At 36.7% G+C, this 19,673-nt stretch overlaps 1 protein-coding gene across 2 annotated transcripts in view; it reads left to right on the top strand.

The window, feature by feature from the left end:
* The window catches only part of ATF6 (activating transcription factor 6), a 206,422-nt gene that overhangs the window by 136,497 nt on the left and 50,252 nt on the right, over positions 1-19,673 (top strand). The gene's annotated exons all lie outside the window — the stretch shown is intronic.

Raw genomic sequence — 19,673 nt, 5'->3', positions numbered from 1 at the left:
AGTTAATGAGCTATTAATATTTATTAGCCAGGTGTCAAACCTGGGAGGCACACCACAGATGGTCCATGAACCAGAGTGTTAGGGTTGAGTATCATTAGAATGTCCCTTCGGAATCTTTAGGTGGAGTGCGCCAAAGGGGCGCTACATTTGTATGCTTTTAAAATGCAGTTTAAAAATGTCACCCATCTAGTAAAAGTTGGTTTGACTCATACAGTTGTGCCGTATCAAAGGTAGGGGGTGTCGACAAATTGCAGCAAAATTCTAGGCCACTGTAGGCATTTTTGCACTGTAGACGTTTCTGCACTGTAGACATTGCTTTGATGAATTAATATGGGGGGAGGATGAAATCAAAGAAATATGCTATGATTATCCACTTTCCATGTTATCTATCCTCTCCACTTTACCTTGCCTCTGCCTAGGCCTTTGAATTTTCCTGGGGTATCTTCTTTTTATCCACAGTACTCACATTTCTCTTGTTTTTTTCTGATTGTACAAATTGCTACTGAAGAAGGTACCTGGCTACTTTGTTGCCCAGGCCCCTAATGATCTCTAGCTTTCTCTTCCCTTTATTTTAAGAGTTGTAGCCATTTCAAGACCTCTTCTTGCATGTTTGTTACATTCAGTGTTACATTTAGTGTTGGTACATATAGGAGTTTGAAGTTAAGATGGTCTTCATGATGCATCTGTGAATCTCAGCTTGTAAATTATGTCATGGTTTCATAAAATGTGTGTATTTCCAAGTTTCAGAACAAAAGAACTCATGCAAATTAATGAGTGTAATTAACTTAGAGTCTTTTTAAAATTGTAAAATTTATTTTTCAAATTTAAAAGCATTTATTTTCTCTCCTCTCCTATTGAAAAAAAAAATCTTTGTAACAAACTTTCATAGTCAAGCAAGAATAAAAACATATTTCCATGTTGGTCATGCCTAAAAATGTATGTTATATTCTCCATCTTGAGTTTATAACCTCTGTAACCTCTCTTTCCAGAGATAGGTAGCATTTTTCATCCAGTTATTCCTCTGGAATCATTATTGGTTACTTGATTAATCAGAGTTCTTCAGTTTTTTGAAGTTGTTTGTCTTTACAATCTTGTTTCAGACTGTGCATATTGTTATATCTTATGGCACAGTGACATTCCATTACATTCATATATCATAATTTGTTTAGCTATTTCTCAGTAGATTGATACTCCCTCAGTTCTTTGTCACTACAAAAAGAACTTCTATAAATATTTTTGTACATATGAGTTTTAAGGACTGTATTTTAAGAACAAAAGAACTGCTAATACTAAAAGGGGAAAGAGAAGCACTAGTGCTTTGAAAAGGGGAGAAGACTTTTCAGCTATAAAGTACTCAGTTGCTAAGATACCCCCATCTTTTTCAAGTTACTTTATTTACATTGGAAATTAATCTGAAAGCTCTTTTATCTAACTTCAGCTACTCAGCATTTCACTATAGAGCACAGAGCAGCTTGTCCCTTTCCAGTGCTTAGCTATTAATCAGTTACATTATTATCACTTCCACTCTTGTGAATCTCAAATTCAGAGACTAGCTGCAGTTTGGAGACAATTCCCTTCGCATAGCTTTGATAGTTTACATAAGGAAAATGTTACCCAGCAAAAGAAGGGCTTGCAGTCTTATAGCAATGGTCTCCATTTCCCTGGGCATCTGTTTAACAGCTGGATTGTGGTGTTAGGAGGGAGTGATCTTTATCTGGTTAGGGTGATTTCCACTGTTGGAGGTCATCACATACTATCTGTGGGAGACACAGGGCTCTCACTTGTGTGCTTGGATGCTTTTGCCCTTGCTTTTACTTAGTGTTCTTTGCCATCTTAAAGAAAGGGAGAACAAGGCTTCCTGTTTTTCTGCAGATGGTTATGTATTCTCACAAACTCTCACTCATGGTGTCTGAGCCACCCTCAGCCAAACACTGTAAGATACAGTTTAGAAAATATGAAATTCTATCATACCCCTATTATTTTGTGCTTCCAACTTTTTTCATGTCTATAGTACCTAACAGATGGTATCTGTTTGTTTTTAATTTGAATAGCATATCCACTTGGACCTCACCTGGTGCCATGACAGACCTCTAGACTTCATTGTTTCCCTTTAGAAATTCTTAAGGTATATGTAAAAGTTACTTTTATATATGAACCCTGAAACTTTCTCATTTTTAAGCAATTTTTGAGTGCTATTTGCAAGCCATATTATTCAGGGTGGACTGCAGGTCAGGAACAAACAAGTAAATTAAAGTCATGGCCTACCCAGCGTTTGGCCATCTAGTTAGAGATACAAGGTGTGCACACAAAAATACACTGTCAGCATAGGGTGATTGCCATCACATAATGGTTTTTGAGCTCAAGGAATCCAGGGATTCTGTGAAGTAGAGGTGTGAGGACAGAGGGAATTAGCTACATTCTGAGAAGTGATAAACAAGATACAGAAAGAGACTTAGTTTTTTGGACACCTCTGCTGTCTGGATTGATTTTGTTTGACTATGCGTATTTGCTGCAGGGATTTTTTTTTTTTTCTGAATTACTTGGAGGGGGTCAAGTCTGGGAGAGTTAACAAAAATGAAGATCACCTATAAAAAAAAAAAGAGGGTCGTCAAAACATGTTTTAAAATGCATAGATGAGAACAGAAGAAAATTCAAAAGAAAGCACAAAGAATATAGTTTTGAAAGTAACAAATAAAAATTTATTTTATCTTTTTTTTTTTAAAGCAAGTAATGTGAAATGGAGATTCCTGGTTTCATATAAAATCCTCTTGTATATTGCTATGTGAAAGGAAATGTTCATTTTTTGGTGTTAAAGTTCAGAATAAAAAATAAAATAAAGTGAAGAGGTTGGAGTCTATGACATACATCTAAGATCACTTCCAAGTCCAAATCTATACTCCTAAAAGAGCGAAGGAGCTCATTAGTTACTTTCCTCTCCCTTTCCTTTTCCCTGATTTAACCATGAGGTCATTTTGACCCAGTCCTGCTGATTAGTGCCAAACATGGGCCTGGTCCAAACTGGTCTAGTCCAGTTGTTCAGGCTTGTAATTAGAACACAATGAGACATTCATGGGCCATAAAATATTTAGCAAAGAGAAATTGTTTCAACTACGAAAAGGGTTGATAGAGATACAACACTGATTTAGATGGATGGGCTCCCCTCAATGGCCAAATCTGATTTGGAAGACTAGGCATTTTTTTACCTTAGGTGGGGAGGAGACATTCCAACAGGTCTAGTCCTAATTCTTTGGACCAATCAAATTCCAAGAATGTCTTCGTTGCTCCTTTAAACTGGTTGACTGATCACTAGCTTTACAGTGATTATCAACAGTAACTTGCTGTTTCTCACCCAGGCTGAGGTCTTTCTTTTTCTTGACCTCATTAAAGGGGCCATGCCCTGGCTACTTCTTAAACAGGTCTGTTCAAGTGAGTACCTGAATAGACCTTGTCCTAAAGGGCCCATCCTGGGCCATCTCCAGTCATCCTGATGAATATCTGGTCACTGGATTCAGATGGCTGTGGAGGAGAGGTGAGGCTGGTGACCTGCACAGCCCTCCCTCACTCAAAACAAAGTCAAGTGCAAGTCATGTCATCCTTTCTCTGATGGCATGGTCTTCTTTGGCAATGAAGGATGAACATGAGATGCTAGTGCTACCACAAGGAGAAAGAGTAGAATGAGACATGTTTTAAGAGAGGAATAAAAATAAGCACAAATGATAAGTGAATTTAAAAAGTCCAAAAAACATGCGCAATATGTAATACCTGTGGACCTCCCACCTCCACAGAGATTTAGTTGGGGTATCTTCTCATATCTCAAATCCATTTAAGTTCGTAATTTTGTTACATTTACTTCTGATTTTTGGTGTATTACTGTTCTTTCCATTTTTATTGTTGTAGTTACTGTGTATATTGATTCCTTGACTCTGCTCACTTCACTCTGCTTCTGTTCATATAGATCTTTTCATGCTTCTCTGTATTCATATCACAGATCATTTCTTACAGCACAGTAACATTCTGTTAAATTCACATATAAAATTTGTTTAGCTGTTTCACAGATGTGGGCATCTACTTTGTTTCTAATTCTTAGCTATCACAAAATATGCTGCTGTAAGTTTTGGGGAACTCTCTTCTTATTGATGGCTTCCTTGGGGTATAAGCACAGGAATGGAGTCTCTAATTCAAAGACTATGAATATTTGAGTCATTTTATTTGCATAATTCCAAATTACTTTTATACCTCCCACCAGTAATGCATTAATGTGCCTATCTTTCCACAACTTCTCCAATATTGGCTATTGCCATTTTTTTGTCATTTTTACTCATTTGTAGGGTGTGAGGTGAAACCTTTCAGGGTTGTTTTGATTTGCATTTCTCTTATTATTAATGATAATGAAGCATTTTTCTTGTATCTGTGCACAGTTGTTTTGAGAACTCTTTGTTCATATCATTTGACCAATTTGTCTAATTTAGGTTATTAGTTTTAGATATACTTATTAATTGTTTATGTAACTTGGATGACAGGCCTTTATTAGCAAAATTTGAAACAAGTATTTTTTTCCCATTCACTTTTTACTCTAGGTACATAAATGCTATCTAGACAGAAGCTTTTCAGTTTCAAGTCTTCAGAATTATTTTTATCTTTTGTAATTGCTTCTATCTCATTTGGTTGACAATAAATCTCCTACCCATAGCTTTGAAAGTTACGTGATGTGTTTCTCTTCTTAAGTTTTATAGCATAAACTTAATAATACTAAAGTCACATTCATTTAGAGTATGCTATGGAGTGTGGTATGAGGTATTGGGCTAAGCCTGATTTCTGCTTGACTGTTTGCCTAGCAGTTTTTGTTGAATAGGGAATTTTTCTTTAGGTATTTTTTTTCTGCTTCATCAAATATTGTTTTATTGACTTCTATTGTTTCTAAATCTCCCTCATCTGGTCTGTTCCATTGATCTATCCCTATTATTTAACTCATACTAGATGGTTTTGATGATGGCTGCTTTATAATGTTGGAGGACTGAAAGTGCTATTCCCCTTTCATCCTTACTTTTCATCATTTACCCTAATATTACAGATCTTTTGTTTTTCCAAATGAATTTTGTTATTATTTTATTAGGTTCTGTAAAGTGTCCCCTTGGTCATTTGATTAGTATAGCATTAAAAGTGTAAATTAATTTTACAATAGTATTGTAATTTTTTTTTAGATTGGCATGGCCTAGCCATGGGCACTTAATATTCTTCCAGCAGTTTAAGTTGTTTGTCTCTGCTTTGTAATCTATATACATTTTTTGTGTGTTTGGGGAGATTGATCCCAAGATATTTCATGCATTTTGTAGTTATTTGGAATGGATTTCCTGTTCTGTTATTGCTTATTGTGTTTTATTGTTATTTTATAAAAACGCTATTGATATTTGAGGATTTTCTTTTAGCTTGCAGTTTTACTAAAGCTATGTCTCAGTAAGTATCTTTGTTGATTCCTTGAGATTTTCCAAGTAAACCATTATGTCATCAGTAAACAGGGATAGTTTTATCTCTTATTTACCTATCTGTATTCCTTTCTCTTCTTTTATTGCTATTGTTAGCCTTTCTAGAGCTATATCAAATAATAGTGAGAAGAGTAGACATCCTTGCTTCTCTTGCAAATTTATTAGAATAGAGCCTAGTATATCCGCATTGCATGCAGTGCTTACTTTTGGTTTCAGATAGATGCTTTTTAATGATTAAAAACAAGTCCCCATATGCTTATACTTTGTAGGATTTTTAACACAAAATGAGTTTTGTCTTTTGTCACAAGCTTTTTCTGCATCTATTGAGATGGTCATGTGGTTTTTGGAAAATTGTAACACTAATGCACTGTTATTGGTGGAGTTGTGAACTGATCCAACCTGGATCTGGAGAGCAATTTGGAACTATGACCAAAGGGCTATAAAACTGCATAGCCTTTGATTCAGTAATACCATCACTAGGTGTGAATCCCAAAGAGATTTTTAAAAAGGGGGAAGACCTATTTGTACAGAAATATTTGTAGCAGTTCTTTTTGTGGTGGCAAAGAATTGTACATTGACAGGATGTCCATCAGTTGGGGAATGGCTAAGTTGTGGTATATTATTGTAATGGAATATTATTGTGCCATAACAAATGATGAGCAGGATGATTCCATGAACTGATGCAAAGTGAAGTGAGCAGAACTAGAAGGATAAGGGACTTACTTGATCTGGTGCAGAGTAAAACAAGTAGGGTCAAGAAAACAACACATGTATAGAATACAAGAATTTAAAAGCAACTTCAAAGCAATCAATTGAAAGTTGCAAAATTACAAAGAAAAAACAAGGTCCCAAAGAAGACATGTTAGAAGATACTCTTACCCCACTCCTTTACAATGTTGGGAGGTCCACGGATATGGAACATTACATATATTTTCAGGCTTTTTCAATATATTAATAAGTTTTGCTGAATATTTTTCTCTAAAAAAAATTTCTTGATGTAAAGAATGACTGTGGGAAGGGGCAGAGGAGAAAATTTAGATAATACAAAAAAACCAGACTATATCAATGAAAATCTATTTGAAAAACTGATTAGAGCTATCCAGATATGAAATGGTCTGTTTTAGAAATAGTGGGTTTCCCATCAATGGAAGTCTTCAAGCAAATGGATACTCTTTTGTAAAAAATGTCATAGAAAAGATTACTCTTCAGTAATGATGGCTAGATGATTTTTAAGGCTCTTTCCAGCCTATAGATTCCGTGATCCTATGGGAACCCTGAGCCAAGATATCAAATTATTGTAGATCAGTTTGCTGAGCTAGAAACTCTTTAAGGGTCTAACTAAAGGCCATCTGTGCAGAGGACTCCATGACTGAGAGGAGAAATTATGCTACTCTATATGGAGAAGGGGGCCAAATTGTATTTGATAGTCATTCCTAACAGAATCCTAACAGACTGCTCCCAGTGTGGACAAGTTTGTAATTTGACCATTTTGCTAACCCAAGATTTTAAATACTAAGAGGCATTTTACCCACTATGCAGATGAGTCAAGTTATTCCAGCTGGTGATTAAAGTTTAAGGGGCACAGAATTTTTTTTATTACATATTTTTTTTCTGTTTATGGTTTTAGTTGTCAAGAGCACTGTTCCCTAGAGTGTACTCTAGGGACACATTATAGGTTTCCTTAGTTTCTGTGAGTGTCCCAAGACAGAAAATGCTTTAGAGCAAAGAAACTATAGTGAAGCAAGGGTGAGTTTAAAGAAATAAAGACCCTTGGAAAATGGAGGAGCTTGGGGACACAAAATAAAATCCAGTCTTTTACCACTGGAAGAATTGTTTTGTGCCCATTGTTCATAAGGCTTGTCAGTTGGAATGATCACTTCTTCATCCCATTCCTCCCTACTGAATCCTAGCCTACATGCTAGATCATAGACACGAGAATTTCTTTAGTTGTGACCATTGCATTTGTATGTCTCATATTTCATTTTTGCTAAAATGTACCACTTGTGGGGATTTGCACCTTTCCTACAGAGATTTTGCTCAGGAATTTATAAACTCATGGATTACCACAATCTCAGATGTGCTTGCTCTTAGCCCAATTTTACTTGTGCAACACCTCAAGGAGTATGGTATTGCTTCTTCCATACACACATCCAAAAACTAAAAATGTTTTGCTTTTTAAATCCATATTTAAATTTTCCCTTCTAGTGTTTTCAAATTTTTTTTTCCTCAATGAGCTAGATGAGTTTCCTGTGGCCCATGATTTTGGTTGTGTTCTGTGCTGTGCAGCTTAATCCTCAGGAAATCCATTTCCTACCAGTAGTCAGGAGTATAGTGAATTCTCTGAAGTAAAACATCTTGTAAACATTATGTGTGACAGACTCTCACATGGTTAAACTCAATGCATTTTGTGTTTGATCTTTATCCTTAAGATATTTCATGTGATTGCCATATCATTGGCACTCAAAGAAATGATGATTTATAACAAGTTTCAGGCTTTTAATTATCTTATCTCAAATATACATACTTCTGGGTTCTTGAGTAAGTTCTTTTTGCAGTCAACAAAGTTCTGAATTTTGATTGCCTAGTGTGTGGTGGTGGGGTAAATATATATATATATATTTCTTTCAACATAGGGAAGGTCCTGCCTTATTTGTTTTTGTCCACCGTACACTTGATTTGTCTTGATCAAAAGGAAAAAAATCTCAAGTCAAGTCAAACGTAGATTAGACTCTTTTGAGACAGCTCTCTGTAAACAGACAAGCTTTCTGAGCTTCATTTTCATTCTCTAAAGTAGAGAAGAATATCTGTAGTTTCTTACTATAGAGATGTGAAGCTCAAATGAAATTATATTTAAACATTGTAAAAACTGAAGTACTATTTAAACTCTTATGATTCTTTGTATACGTAAGCAATTTCTCTTGGTAGGAAAATGGGGGGAAGCCTCTGGTTGTTGGATCTAATTTAATGAAAAATTGTAGAACTTGATGAGGACCCCAAAACTTCAACACAGACATTGAACTTGTATATAGTGTTTTCAGACTGTTCTTTTTCTGGTGACTTTGCCCGGGCTATCAGGTTTGAGGTGAGTGCCAAAATTGTCATTCTGTCAAAGTGTAAACTTTGGCTCAGTTTATGACCATCTGTTGTGCAGTAATAATTTTGATTTATTCTTTCCTTGGTTGACACATACTAATGGAGCAGATGCAGGCCTGTAAGTTTTCTTTTATTGGTTTATAGTTTTACTACATACATTAATGACACAAATAGTGCATTCATATTAGTATTTATATTAGCCATTTCCAATCAAGGATGAGTAATGCATTTTGCTTACATTTTTAATATGATGGGAAGCTCTAGACCAGAAAATTTTAATAGCTTTTTTTAATAGTCACAATTTGCTTAATTTTGCTACCTCCACAAACTTTGTTTTCAGGATATGTCAGATTTTTGTATGATTTCAAATTTCTAATGGCAGTTGCTTCAGTGAATGGACAGAATTGGACTCAATTCAACAGCTTCTCTAACTACTGGAAAACCAGCAGAGAGTTTAGTGGTTGCAGATGAATAATTTTTCAAAGTAAGGGAGTTGCCCAGTATTAATGCTTTAACCCTCCTCCCCTACCAGTTTAAAAAAGGAAATGTCCCTTATTTTAGTCTTTAACCTGGAAGGCAGGCAGTGTGTGAGATGGCATATCATTAAAGAACAAAAACCTTATAGGACAGGAACTTAGATTAAAGAAACTATGGCACAATTAGTCATTTCTCAGAGGAGATTCTAGTGCTATTTTCTGAAACACAGAGTGATGGTATTTCATAGTGTAACGGAAAGAATAGAGGGTTTAAAGTCAGAGAATCTTGGCTCTATTGCTACTTGTGCCACTGAGCACATGGCTTCATCTGTAAAACAGAGGGATTGGACTAGATGGCCTTAAGATCCCTTTTAGGCCTAAATCTCTGCATTTTGGATGCTATGAAAACACATGTTGGAGTTATCTATTTTAGAAGCCCAAAGCATGCAGCAGAGGAGTCTACTATTTCTGTACAATGTAGAGCCTACAGCTCCTTCTTCATTCACTCAGATAAGTCAATACTTGACTTCAGTTGTCCATAGCTTTGGTTCACCACTTCTGTTATGTATACACCAAGTATCATTTTGTATTATGGTTACTTGCGTATATGTATTATTCTTCCCTACAAAATTATGAGTTCTATGGGAACAGGAGCTGTGTTTTATCTAAATTCTGTGTCTCCTGACACAGTGAGCTGCTCAGTAGATGCTTAGTACATGCTTATTTTGTTGTACAACAAAATAAGTTTTGGTTTGTTTTTTTTTTAGTCTTTAGCAATCACTTCCATAAGTTTTAAATTTTCTCCACCTCCTTCTCTTCTCCTCTCCTCAAGACAGCATGCAATCTGATACAGACTCTACATATCCATTCCTATTAAGCATATTTTCACATTAGTCATGTATAGAAGAATTAGAATGTATGGGAGGAATCATGAGAAAGGAAAAACAAAACAAAAAGAGCAAATAGTATGTGCTTTGATCCGTATTCAGACTCCATATTTCTTTCTCTGGGTATGGATGGCATTTTTCATCATGAGTCTTATTGCTGAGAAGAGCTAAGTCTATCAAAGTCAATCATCTTCAATGTGGCTGCTACTGTGTAAGTACATACTTATTAAAGTTAGGCAGCCTATTGCAGACTACTCACCCAGCACACTTAACCTTTTGGAAACTGTTTCGTCATCTGTAAAATAAGGGGGTTGGCTACAAAAATGTGCATACCCTTTGACTCAGTCCGCTTCTAGGACTGTATCCTCAAGAGATCATAAAAATGGGAAAGGGTCCCACATGCACAAAAATATTTATAGTAGTTCTGTTTGTGGTGGCCAAAAACTGGAAAACAAGGGGATGCCCATCAATTGGGGAATGGCTGAATAAATTGTGGTGTATGAATGTGATGGAGTACTATTGTGCTTTAAGAAATGATGAACAGGAAGACCTCAGAGAGTCCTGGAAAGACATATGATCTGATGCTGAGTGAAAGGAGCAGAACCAGGAGAACTTTGTACACAGCAACAACCACAGTGTGTGAGAATTTTTTCTAGTACACTTAGAACTTCTTTGCAATGCAAGAACTTAAAAAAATTCCCAGTGGTCTCTTAAAGCAAAATGCCTTCCATATCCAGAGGAAGAACTATGGCATTCGATCGCAGAATGTAGCAGATCGTTCTCTTTTGTATTATGTTTTGGTTTGTTATGTGATTTGTCCCATTCATTTTAATTCTTCTATGCAACATGACTGTGGTGAAAAGGTATTTAGTAGGAATGTATGTGTAGAACTTATATAAAATTGTATGCCATCTTGGGGAAGGGGAAAGGAGGGGCAGGGAGGGAAAAAATATCTAAGTTATATGGTAGTGATTGTAGAACACTGAAAATAAATAAAATTTAAAAAAAAAATAAGGGGGTTGGGCTCAGTGACTTCTAAGGTCCCTTTCATTTCTAAATTCTATGATGTCTAGCAAATACATTAAAGTATGTGTGTCATGGCTTATCAGAGGGAGTGGATTCCAACATTTTTTTCAGTTTTAATCTTCTTAGTTTTCCAAATAATCAGATGACTCATTTCAACATTTGGTGAGAAACTTAACATTATATATATATATGTATATGTATATATATGTATATGTATATGTGTATACCTTTTGATATTTAAGCACATATTGCCACAGTAGCCCTCATTCAGGTAAAAACGTGGTGATATTCACTCAGATGTTTTGTGCCACCTCTGACAGAGGGTGTGTTCATACTGGCATTCCATACCCTCCACAATCTGACACCCTCCCACTCAGTCTTTCCCATTAATCTTTCACTCTGCGTAATCTCATATTGTATTCCACATGTTCAGTGTACTGGAGAATGTAGATTGTCACTTGAAAATATCATGGAGATACTTTTCCATTTCTTTGCCTTTCTTTACTCACACTGTTCCACTGTTTCCTCTTTACCTATTAAATCCCTAGCTGTCTTTTAAACCAACTTTTAAACCCTCTTCTCCTTGACGCTTTTGCCTGTTGTACTCCGGTTGATAATGACCTCAGGCTTCATATAGTACTTTGTTTTTAAATCTTTCTAATGCGCTCATTGAAGATATCTGTGTATTGTCATGAAGTTAGGGAAATTTCTTATATGAATTAACAATACTTTTCACAGGGTAAGCATTTATTAAATGTTGCGAAATCAAATTGTATGCTCTGAAGTATAGTCAAGTTCTAGAAAAAGGTACCAAGGGCTGAATAAAAGTGGCATATTAGTGGGAATGGCAGCGCATGCTTATAGCCTCTTGTGTTGGGAGGGCAAATGATTTTTTGAGCTCTGGAATTCTGAGCTGCAATGGGCAATGCCAGTTTGTGACCTTTCTAAGACATGGGATCAATGTGGTGAGTCCCTGAAGTAGGGGCTCCCATGTTGATTTAGTGGTGGGATCAAGCCTGTGAGTTAACCCTGTACTTCCAGCGTGAATGGGATGAGGAGACTGTCTGTAGGGAAAAAATTCCTTTCTTTTCATTCTTAAATGTTGCATAACCTTTTATCTCAAGCTCAGTTTCCAGAGTGAAATATTTTGATATTCTTATCTAAATGTTGTAAATAAAGAGTAATTAAGAAACTGTTGATTTTAATACTGATTCATTCAGTTTAGTCCCTGATACATCTCAGTATTCAAACTTAATCTGAAGACTCTATTTGGTGATTGATTGGGGATGTCTTCTTGAAGCAGGACTGGAACACCATCTTGCTTATTAACTCTAATGGGAGAAGCTCCTTGGTGTAGTTTTTCTTCTCATCTTTGAAAGCTCATGCCTTTATTAGGTTTGGGTAATTTTATATAACATTTAATAGTGGACTTTCTGAGAAGGAATGATTTTGCCGAAATTCTTAATGTTGTTTTCTTTTCCTCTCTTGAACTGGAATTCTTTTCCTCGTGCATTAATAACATACTCAAAGGAAAAAAGAGAAAAGTATAGAAAATATGGGAGATTTTATGATATATGGTGTTTAAATGAGATTTGGCCTAGTTTCGTAAGAAATATTCTGCGAGCCATATTGGAACCTTTCCTGAAGATAACAGTCCTTATTGACCTTTTTCTTCTTTGAATTCTTTCCAATACTTAGAGTCTTTTTTTTTAGTCTGTTCCACACCGTTTAACTTAAATATGTGCCATTTTGCATTTTTTGTTGCCAAAGAGCCTGTGGGGTTGTTAGTAAATACTTACTAATTGTTAACCCAAATATAGCTGTGTTTGTTCTAAAGATGACATTGTCCATACAGAGTAGTTCTATCTAAAAAGAGTGAGCCCAAGGCATCTGAAGAGACTAGGAACCTCAGAATCCATATACCGCTATAGGGCATAAGTTTTGCTCTTTGTAGAAAGAGGACGCTTAAATAATTCCCAGTGGACTCTTAAGACAAAGTGCCTTCCACATCCAGGAAAAGAACTATGGAATTTGATCACAGAATGGAGCAGATCATTTTCTTTTGTATTATGTTTTGGTTTGTTTTATGATTTCTCCCATTCATTTTAAATTCTTCTATGCAATATGACTAAACTGAAACTGTATTTAATAGGAATGTATGTGTAGTACCTATATAAAACTGTATGCTGTCTCAGGGAAGGAGTAGGGAAGTAGGGGGCAAGGTAGGGAGGGAAGGGAAGAATCTAAGATATATGGAACTGATTGTGGAACACTGGAAACAAAATAATAAAAAAAAAAAGAGGATGGAAATGGAAGCAGCCATATTACACTTTAATATGCTGAGTTTTTTTTCTTCTGAAGTACACATCAGGGTTTAGAAAACTGAAAAAATTAATGTGGTTTATGTGAGATGAGCACTTTATGAATCTGTGCTATACAAGCTTTCCCTCATACAGCTTTTCCAAGGTAGTTCTTACTGCCCCAAGTTTCCTGATGTTTCATTAGCCCTGAGGAACTTTTGCAAAGAATGAAAGAATAAGCATTTATTAAATGGTACTTTGTGCCAGGCCCTGTGCTAAGTGTGGACAAACAAATAAGTTCTTGCCCTCAAAGAGTTTATGTTCTAATTGGGGAAGAAAGCATACAAAGAACTGCAAAGGGAAATGGATGGTCCTTGTATGGGCACAAGGTTTGGAAATGACCTATGCCATGATGTAGAGGCCTAAATATAGGATAAGGTGAAAACTCACCCATCAGAGCTCAGGGTCACAGGGCAGGGTGCAAAATTTGTGAATACCATAAATTAAAGTCTTTTCTGGTTTGTAAAACTTTACTAATGGATACATTTGTCCTTTTATTTTAATAAGTCCTTTTTCTAGCTCTTTTCCCTCTAATAAGTTCTTTGTAATTTAATGAAGGGAGAAAGATGTAATATTCATAAACCTGTGTTTTAAAACTGACCTTTTTCCTGGGACCTTGATCTCAGCAAGAAATTTAGCATTAAGTCTAGCTCTGTTCTACCCATGACCAATGGTATTTAGTTGTGTTTATTTTACCAGTGTTTTTAAATTGGGGGTTTGTAGCACTTTGTCTCTGTTACTGACAGATGTAAGAAACTAGGGGGAGGGATTGTATTTTGCGGTTGTGTTCCCACTCAATTTTAAGAGTATAAAATTATATTTAAATTATTAGGAGCCAAAATCTGGCAACTTTAAATACAGGAAATTGTATTTTTTCTGGTTTGAAATGTGGTATCTTACAAAGTATCCCAGAAATGTGTGATCTTTACATCTAACAATGTGTTTTTTGCCAAGAATTCCCTTGCCACTACCCTCAGAATCTGATAGAATGACTTCACTAAGTTTTCTTTTTCTCATGAAAACATTCCTGAGAAATTTATGAAAATGACAAAATGATATTTTTGCCTTGAACCACATAAAGTATAAGCAATAACAGTGCTTCATATGCCTCAGTGGCAATATGATTTTCACATCCTACACTTAAAATTTTTTTTTAATTTTTAATTAATGGAACAAAACAAGCATTTCCATAACATAATACAGTAAAAAAGATGGTTGTACATGAAACTGCAAATTTGCTATGCACAACTTGCTATTCCTTTCAAATATACAACAAAATATCATGTAAATTTCTCTTTTTTCTCCCTCTTCTTTCCTCTAGAGATGGCTACCAGTAGGTGTATATACATTTGTATACACATACATACACGTATATAATACACACATATACATGTATGTGTGTAAAATTATTTTATACATCTATTTATCAGTTCTTTCTCTGGATGCAGATAGAGTTTTTCTGCATATGTCCTTTATAGTTAATTTGAGTATTTATAATAGACAAAATAACATTCACTCAAAGTCATTCTTAAATATTGCTGTTCCTATATACAGTGTTCATCATTTGTTATATCACAGTAGTACTCCATCACAATCACATACCACAACTTGTTCAGTCATTCCCCAATTGATGAACATTCCTGCAATTTCCAGTTCTTTGCCACCGCAAAGAGAGCTGCTGTAAACATTCTAGAACATATAGTTTCTTTTCATATTTTTTAATGTTTGTTTATTTATTTTAGTTTTCAACATTCATTTCCACAAAATTTTGAGTTCCAAATTTTCTCCCCATCTCCTTCCCCCACCCCATGATGCCTTGCATTCTGATTATGCCTTCCCTCAATATGCCCTCCCTTCCATCACACCCCTCCCTTCCCTTATCCCCATCTTCTCTCTTTTCTTGTAGGGCATTTCTATACCCCATTACCTGTATTTCTTATTTCTCAGTTGTATGCAAAAACAGTTCTCAACATTCGTTCCTAAAATTTGGAGTTCTAACTTATCTCCTTCCCCTCCCCACCTATCCCCTCTGAGAAGACAAGCAATTCAACATAGGCTATACATATATAGTTTTGATTCTTGGTTTTAGTCCTAGTTCCTTTGACTTCTAGAATATCATATTCCAAGCCCTTCGTTCCCTTAATGAAAAAGCTGCTAGACCTTGTGTTATCCTGATTGTATTTCCACAATACTAGAATTGTTTCTTTCTAGCTGCTTGCAGTATTTTCTCCTTGACCTGGGAACTCTGGAATTTGGCCACAATATTCCTAGGAGTTTCTCTTTTTGGGTCCCTTTCAGGAGGTGATTGGTAGATTCTTTCAATATTTATTTTGCCCTCTGGTTTTAGAATATCAGGGGAATTTTCCTTGATAATTTCATGAAAGATGATGTCTAGGCTCTTTATTTGATCATGGCTTTCAGGTAGTCCCATAATTTTTAAAATGTCTCTCCTGGATCTGTTTTCCAGGTCAGTTGTTTTTCCAATGAGATATTTCACATATCTTCTATTTTTTTATTCTTTTGGTTTTGTTTTGTAATTTCTTGTTTTTCATAAAGTCATTAGCTTCCATCTGCTCCACTCTCATTTTTAAAGAACTATTTTCTTCAGTTAACTTTTGAACCTCCTTTTCCATTTGGCTAATTTTACTTTTTTAAAAAATATTTATTTATTTATTTTTAAATTTCAACACTCACTTCCACAAAATTTTGAGTTCCAATTTTTCTCCCCATCTCTCCCCTCCCCCTTCCCCATAACACCTTGCATTCTGATTACCCCTTCCCTCAATGTGCCTTCCTTTCTATCACACCCCATCCTTCCCTTATCCCCATCTTCTCTCTTTTCTTATAGGGCAAGATAGATGTCTATACCCAATTACCTATATTTCTTGTTTCCCAGTTATATGCAATATGCAATAACAATTCTCAACATTTGTTTCTAATACTTTGAATTCCACCTTCTCTCCCTTCCTCCCTCCGCACCCATCCCCACTGAGAAGGCAAGCAATTCATTACAGGCTATATATGTGTCATTTTGCAAAAGACTTCCATAGTAGTTATGTAACTATATTTCCCTGCAATGGTCCTCCATTTATTCTATTGTCTCATTTGACCTTGTCCCTTCCCAAAAGTGTTTACTTCTAATTACTGCCTTCTCCCTTTTGCCCTCCCTTTTATCATCCCCTTCATCCACTTGTCCCCTTTTCCCCTGGTTTCCTGTAGTGTAGGATAGATTTTCATACGAAATTGAGTAAGCATGTTATTCCCTCCTTAAGCCATAAGTGAAGAGAGTAAGCTTCACTTTTCTCCTCTCACCCCCTCCCTTTTCTCCTCCATTGAAGATTTTTCTTATCTCTTTTATGAGTGATAATTTGCCCCATTCCATTTCTCCCTTTCTCCTCCCAGTATATTCCTCTCTCACTCCTTAATTTTTTTATAGATATCATCTCTTCTGATTCAACTGAACCTGTACTCTGTGTGTGTGTGTGTGTGTGTGTGTGTGTGTGTGTGTGTGTATAATCCCTCCACCTACCCAAATACTGAGAAAAGTCTCAAGAGTTGCTAATATTATCTTTCCATGTAGGAATGTAAACAGTTCAACTGTAGACAGTCCTTTATGTTTCTCCTGGATCTATTTTCCAGGTCAGTTGTTTTTCCAATGAGATATTTCACATTATCTTCTATTTTTTCATTCTTTCAGTTTTGTTTTATAATTTCTTGGTCTCTCATAAAGTCATTAGCTTCTATCTGCTCCATTCTAATTTTTAAAGAACTATTTTCTTCAGTGAGCTTTTGAACCTCCTTTTCCATTTGGCTAATTCTGCTTTTTAAAGCATTCTTCTCCTCATTAGCTTTTTGGACCTCCTTTTCCAATTCACTTAGCCTATTTTTAAAGGTGTTATTTTCTTCAGCATTTTTTTGGGTCTCTGTTAGCAAGCTGTTAACTCATTTTTCAAGCTCTTCCTTGGCCTGAGACCCTTGCATATTTATTTTGAAGGTACTTGATGCAGAAGCCTTGACTTCCTCTGACAGTATGCATTGTTCTTCCTCATCTGAAAGAATGGAAGGAAATATCTGTTCACCAAGAAAGTAACCTTCTATGGTCTTATATTTTTTCCCTTTTTGGGGGCATTTTCCCAGCCACTTACTTGACTTCTGAATCCTTTGTCAAGAGGAGGGTTATAGTGCTCCTCCTCACCCCAGGACCATGCTCAGGGCTGAGATTCAGATCAGCTGCTCAATACCCTCAAGGTCTTTAGGGGGAGGGTTCCACAGATGGACACTGCAGCTTCTACTACCACTGCTGCCGCAGCTGCCACCACAGCTGCTATCACCATTATTACCACCACCACCTGGGGCCAGTGCTAGGGGGAGATCCTGATCCCTTCTTGCCCAGTTGGGAAAGCCCTCTCATTGATCTTTGAAACTTTCTTTGGCACTTGTGGGTTGAGGAATCTGAAACCCTTTGGTGCTAGTGGGGATTCTGCCCCGGAGGCCTGTTCTGGTCCTGTTCCTCCCATTGCTGCCAGGCAGCCAAGGCTGGGCTCCACTCTGCTCCATGGCCCATACAATAGACCTTTCCTGTTGGCCTTCCAGGTTACCTTTGGCTGGAAATCTCTTTCACTTTGTTATTCTGTGGTTGCTGCTCTAGAATTTGTTGAGAGTCATTTTTTACAGCTATTTTATGGGCTGTGGGGGAAATCCTAAATTACGTGGATCTTTCTACTCCACTATCTTGGCTCCCTTATTCTGTTTTTTAAAGCATTCTTCTCCTCATTGGCTTTTTTGACCTCTTTTGCCAATTGAGTTAGCCTATTTTTAAAGGTGTTATTTTCTTCAGCATTTTTTGGGTCTCCTTTAGCAAGCTGTTGACTCGTTTTTCAAGCTCTTCCATGGCCTGAGACCACTGCTTATTTATTTTGGAGGTACTGGATTCAGGATCCTTGACTTCCTCTGACAGTATGGATTGTTCTTCCTCATCCAAAAGGGTAGAAGAAAGTACCTGTTCACCAAGAAAGTAACCTTCTATAGTCTTATTTTTTTTCCCTTTTTTGGGCATTTTCCCAGCCAGTTACTTGACTTTTGAATCCTTTGTCAAGAGGAGGGTATACTCTGGGGACCTGAAAGTTCTCAGTTCCTCCAAGGTGACACAATCAAGGGAGAGGAGTTTACTCCCCAGCAGGGCTTATGGCTGAGATTCACATCAGTTGCTCAAGTCTCCCAATGGCTTTAGTTGGAGGGCAGGGCTGCTTCACAGGGCTGAGATTCAGATCAGCTGCTCAATTCCCCTAGGGGATTTAGGGGGAGGGCTCCACAGATGGACACTGCTAGTGCTGCTGCCACCATCGCCACCACTGCCACCGCCTGGAGAACCCTGCTCCCTTGTTACCAAGGTGAAAAACCTTTCTCACTGATCTTTGAAGCTGCCTTTGGCATTTGTGGTTTGAGGGATGCAAGAACCTCCACTGCTGCTGGGGATGCCGCCCCTGAGCCCTGTCTGGTCCTGTTCCTTCCAGTTCTGCCACGTGGCCAAGGCTGAGCTGCACTGTGCTGCACACCCCATGTGATAGATCTTTCCTGTCAGCTTTCCAGGCTGCCTTGGGCTGGAAATCTCTTTCACTCTGTTGTTCTGTGGTTTCTGCTGCTCTAGACTTTGTTGAGAGTCATTTTTTACAAGTATTTTATGGCTGTAGGGGAAGAGCTAGAGTATGTGCATCTTTCTACTCTGCCCTCTTGGCTCTGCCCCCATCTCCCACCTCTTTTCATATTTTTTAATATATGGAATAAAACAAGCATTTCCATAACATAGTACAATAAAAGATTATTGTATATGAAACTGCACTCTTATGAGTTCCCCATATCTCATATTTGTATCATTAAAAATTCTTTCATTACATTCTAAATCTTTCCTTTCTGTGTTCTTCAAACGTAATAGGAGCTCTAGCACGTAGCATGGTGTCTAGTATATGGTAAACCTTTTATCAGTGCTTGACCATCATCTATTAATTTGTTTTGAAAGAGACAATGATTGAATGAGGTACTAGTAAATAGAAATTCAGGCAAGTCTTTGAAATTATGGTTTGACTTAATTAAACTGCTTTCACTAAAATGATAATTGTGAGTATCCTCATTTTCTGCAGCTTTGAATTATCCACATCACTAAGGAAAAATGTATGCAGATTAAATAAAACAATAAGTAACCCTCATGTGTTGTATCTGTCTTAGAATATGGTCATACACACATGTATTCCCAAATGTTTTCATACTCAGCTACCTCAGGTTCTGGATGTAAACCCTTTCTGATTTTTAGCTTTGGCATCTCGAGACCTAGCTGGGTGGTAGATAGTGGCA

Source organism: Notamacropus eugenii, chromosome 2 (genome assembly GCF_028372415.1).
Source record: "Notamacropus eugenii isolate mMacEug1 chromosome 2, mMacEug1.pri_v2, whole genome shotgun sequence".
NCBI lineage: Eukaryota > Metazoa > Chordata > Mammalia > Diprotodontia > Macropodidae > Notamacropus > Notamacropus eugenii.
The sequence above is the reverse complement of the archived record's forward strand: the minus strand, read 5'-3'. Positions and strand labels throughout refer to the sequence as shown.